Here is a 5049-nt window from a genome sequence, read left to right on the forward strand (position 1 = left end):
CCTCTGTCCCTCGAGGTTCTTCTAGCTGGTCCAAGAATCAAACTGACATGAGACATGAATAGGAGAAAAAAAAACAACTTCCATAAAGTTCAATTATTTATCTATCCATGGGGAAGCCATACACTTGGGTTGCAAAGATAGTGAAAGAGAATGAGGTATTTATGTCATCCTGAACCAAGGAGAAGGCAGTTGGGGTCTGAGACTGGGCCCATCAAGGAATGGGGAATCAATTCAGAGGACTATGAAAAAGTAAATGTTTGGTAAACAAAATACCTCTTGGGCCACCCAGAACCAATGAGGCCCAGAGAGAAATTTTAACAGACTCTGTCACGTTCCTTCCTATCACTCCTAGTTTACATTATAATATAGCTCTCTGGTGATGGTTCTTCTGGAGGAGTTCCTCCCTCCAACTTCTTGTTCTGTTATTGGGAGTGGAGGGGGATGCCCAAAGGATTTTCCTGAGTCTTTTGGGCCTTGACAGTTTTTCAGCTCAAAATAATCTTCATGTCACAATGGCACATCATGGCGTGGCATGCCCTTGGTCCCTACACTAATAAACTTAACTTAAAGGTAGCATAGACATATCCTAAGATTAGAGTTGAAAACAAGCAATTTAGGTCCCTCAAGTAAAGCTAAGAAAAGAGAATTTAGGTAAAAATGTACAATAGTTGTGAAATAAGTTATGTACAATCCAGAAATAATGAGTTCAGTGAGAAATACCATGAAACACACAGCGCCATAGTGATAAGCACCAGAGGCCTAGTGTCTAATTTCCTGCAAACATGCCATTGTTAATTTGGGAAGCATATTTAGGAGGTCCGATGTGACTTTAGGAGTGGAATATGCTTGCCTTTCTCTCTTCCTGCCTTCCTCCATTTACCCAAACATTAACAAGCAGAGCAGTTACTTCAGGCTTATCAAACTTCATTCAGTGGCACATTTCTAAATATGCTGTGAATTACGATTACACTCAACACACAGTTTCTGTACATTTTAAAGCTTTGTGACATTTAGCTGTTTGATTCATCTGAAATTTTTGTGCGAGACTAGGGATCCATAGTCTTCTTTGTTTTTTCTGTCTGGATACTTAATTTCTCAAAACATTTAATAGCCTCTCCATTCTCCACCAATCTGCAGTACCACCACTGCCATACATCAGGGACAGAGTAGTAATGCTTAAATGAGTCATGTCATGTGCTATAGTGCCTGCTAGATTGTAGCAACTATTATTTTTATTGTGCATAATAAAGGTAGTTGGGGTAGGCAGGAAAATGTCTCTACAAAGATGCTCACATCCTGATCCCTGGAACCTGTGAGTCATATGGCAAAAAGGAATTAAGGTTGTGTAGTTACAGGAGGAAAGAATGTTCCCAGCATGGGGTGAATAAACCAGTGAAACCAGTGAAGCCAAAATCAGTTGAGGGAAAACCTAAAGTGGGGGAAACCCATTTATTGCCAACAAGAAGCCTGGTTCACGCCTCTCCTTCAGCTACTCCTGCTCACCCGTTTCTCTCCATCCAGGGGCACACTCGCCACTCGCTGCTCATAAACACCTACTGATATGGAAATGGCTAAGGAGAGAACAGTTTCTCTCCACCCCTTGTAAACACTTATTGATATGGAGATGGACTAAGGTCAGATGAGAGATTCTGGAAATACAGCAATTTTACCCTCATCCCACCCCTCCAGAATTCTTGCCATACAGTCTACTAAGTTCCCGTCTTCCATAACAGCCCCTAAAAAGCTGGAAAACTGGAGAAAAAAGAGTGAGACAACTGGAGCACTGTAACTAGACCAATAACATACAATAAAAACAGAAATAAATCATGATAATCCTTAAACCGGAGGATTCAGCTAGGTTCAAAGTCCTGTGCAGATTAAGTCCATGGCTCCCCCATTCCACAGGAGGAGACCTGCAGCTGAACTAGTAGGGAGCTCTGAGCAGGACAGCAAGCAGCAGCTGCGGCCAGGGGGTGGGTCCAAGCTGCAAGGACTGTAGAAGAAAATAACCTTAAGGGCAATAAGATAAATGTCTTAATGACACCAGAATAGGCAAGTATTGCCCATCAGGTAGGATGCATGCTGGAGAGTGGTCCTGTGATAGGACAGTGGCAGGGATGGGATTTCGTCCTGGTCCAGTATACCAGACTTTCACCCTGGGAGAGTTACAGATGGGTCAATATATAGGGCTCCTGGAGGTAAATGTAGTGGCCATAAAGATAAGACAAAACTTCTCCATAAAATGCTCTCACCTCCCAGCATTTTTAGGTACACTACTGTGATCTTTAGGGGCCACTCTGCTGTTACTCCAAGACCACACCAGAGACCAACTTCCAGGCCTTGTTCTCAAGGTGCCAGAATGGCCAGCCATCGCTGGTCCATGTCTCAGAATGTCCAAGGCCACATCCAGTCAACAAAGTTTCCAGGGCTTAGTGCGGTTGGGACTGGCTGCAGGATGTTGCTCTGCTGACCATATCCTGGCTTCAATAACTCCTCTTTGGTTTGCACATACAGTTGTATAGGAGAGGCAGCAATGTGTGTTAGCATATCCACAGGGCTCAAGGCTCTTTTTAGGGCTTCTCATTCAAACACCATATTACTGTCCATAAGCAAACTGACCAGCTCTTTCTTGTTTCCAGCTGACTGTCTTTGAACTCAACACATAACTCTTTTCTAAGTCTCCAGCCTGCTGGCCTCCTCCATCAGACTTTGAGAGTGGCTCTAAGGATGAGTCTTCTGAATTGGTTGTGGGGTTTCTGGAATTGACTGTCTAATCCGATTAGATTTAATGACTATTTCTAGTAGTAAATAAAGCATTGATAGTCCACAGCAATAGAAATACACAAAATATCGCCATTGGGGTCTCATAATTAAACACTTAGAAGAATCAATGATCTAGTTGACCGTGTATTTAATACCTTTGAGCATTTTTGTCAAGCTAACAAATATAATGAGATTGGTTGGTTGTTCCTAAGGTCACTGAACATAGTGAGGAAAGAAATGGATGAGGGCAAGGATTTGAATTCCTAGCTCACACATCACATAAATGACCTGAAAGCTTCTGTGCCTGTCCTGTAGTAAGGCCTGTATCTCCTGTAGGTAAGAACTGAGGTTGCTGAAAAACAAAACCAGAATCTCATCGTGTGAGTGACTAAATTACATTACAAATCTAAATGCCAGGCTCGCAAGTTATTTACTGTTGAAGGGAGGGCATTGATTGGGAAGGAACACCCTCTTAAAGTTAGACTGGGGATGCGGGGAAAGCTACTCATGAAGCGTGGGAATGTTTGAGCTCCTAAATTCTGATGAATCTGTTTTGCCAGAAGAATTAACATCTCCACCCCGAGTAGAAGCAGTCCCTCCACCCCTGTCTCAAATTAATCCTGAAGCAGTTTCCATGCAAGACAACAGCTGATTCCCCTCAGGACTGACCCCCTCCACTGCTTTTTGCTATTACTGTAGTTATAGACCTACAAGTAGACTCAAGTCCCAGCTGACCACTAAAGGTGAGGTACAAAGTATGACCCATGAGGAGGTACGCTACATTCCAAAAAACTATTTGAATTTTCTAATTTGTACAGACAAAAGTCCTGGAATGTGTGTAACTAGGTATTAAAGATGTGGGATAGTAGCAAAAGGAACATAAAGTTGGATCAGACCAAAGTTGTTGATAGGGGCCCACTTAGCAGAGATTTTACATTTTAATGTTGCAGCTATCAAAGTGATAAAGAGCTTTAACAGTTTGGTTGGTTGGCCTAAATATGGACTAGTTTGTTGACCATACTGCTCACTAACCAAAGTGTACAAGCTAGTAATGCCAGACATGCCTTGGTTTACTGCAGATGAAGGGATTCAAAGGCTTAGGGAGACTGGAGTGTTAGAATTAAGATCTACTCACAACCATAAAAGTGTCCCTACAAAATTCATATGTTGCAGTCCTAACCCCCAGTACCTCAGAATGGGATGTTACATGGAGATTGGATCCGTACAAAGCAATCAAATTAAGATGAGGTCCTAAGGGTGGGGCCTGATCCAATATGACTTGTGTCCTTATAAGAGAGGAAATTTTAACACAAAAGTTCACAGAGGGAAGATGATATGAAGAGATGATCACATGAGGCAATCACACAAGAAGACCGTGATCCAGAAGCTGAAAAGAGCGGTCTAGCGCAGATTTCCCCTCCCAGCCCTCGAAAGGAACTGACCTGGCTCACACCTTGCTTTTAGACTTCTAGCCTCCAGAACTCTGTGACAATAGATTTCTGTTTGAGCCACTCAGTTTGTGGTGCTTTGTTTTGGCAGCCTTAGCAAACTAATATACTAAATGTCCAAGAAGTTCTATTTCTGTTCTTATTTTTATTACTGCTACATTTTGGAAAGAGTAAAATATCAGTTAAATTCTTTGAAATCTTTTATCTGTGTCAGAAGAGCAACTGCCCACCATTGCCATCATAAACTTAAGTTTAAATGTACTACTTTTATGTTCAGGAGTCAGCAGGCCTACCTTCTTGCTGGCTTACTACATTTTTTTTATTTTCCACTTATCTTTGTCATCCTTTATCTTTACTTATTTTGTGTTTTGTTTTCTTCTTCCTTCTTGGCTACTAGTTTACACCATTTCAACCAATAGACTTTTCCCTTAACTGTAATAGGAATAGGATTGGTCATTGCCATTGTCTACTTGGTCCTAGACAAAGTATATCACAATAAAATTTTCATTTATTCAGGAGCAATATGTGTTCACATTCAAAAGAATGACATTAAAGCCTTCCTTCAGATTTTTCTCATTCCTCATTGATTCTTCAGCATTTTGCATGTAATAAAGATACACCCCGAGTCAGTACTTCAAGAAAGATATCTTTATTTGCCTTCTTAGAACCCTTTCTTCTTCATCACAAGGTGAAGTTTTAGAAGGACACAGGTCTGTTAGTTAAATGGAATTACAGGATGTTCCCTATCAGCCTCCATCTAGACAGCTTTTCAGCTCAGCTCTTTTCTTACATCTTTCTCAAATCTATCTCACCAAGATATTTTTCTGACACAGTTTTC

Source organism: Manis pentadactyla, chromosome 10, assembly GCF_030020395.1.
Source record: "Manis pentadactyla isolate mManPen7 chromosome 10, mManPen7.hap1, whole genome shotgun sequence".
NCBI classification, from domain to species: domain Eukaryota; kingdom Metazoa; phylum Chordata; class Mammalia; order Pholidota; family Manidae; genus Manis; species Manis pentadactyla.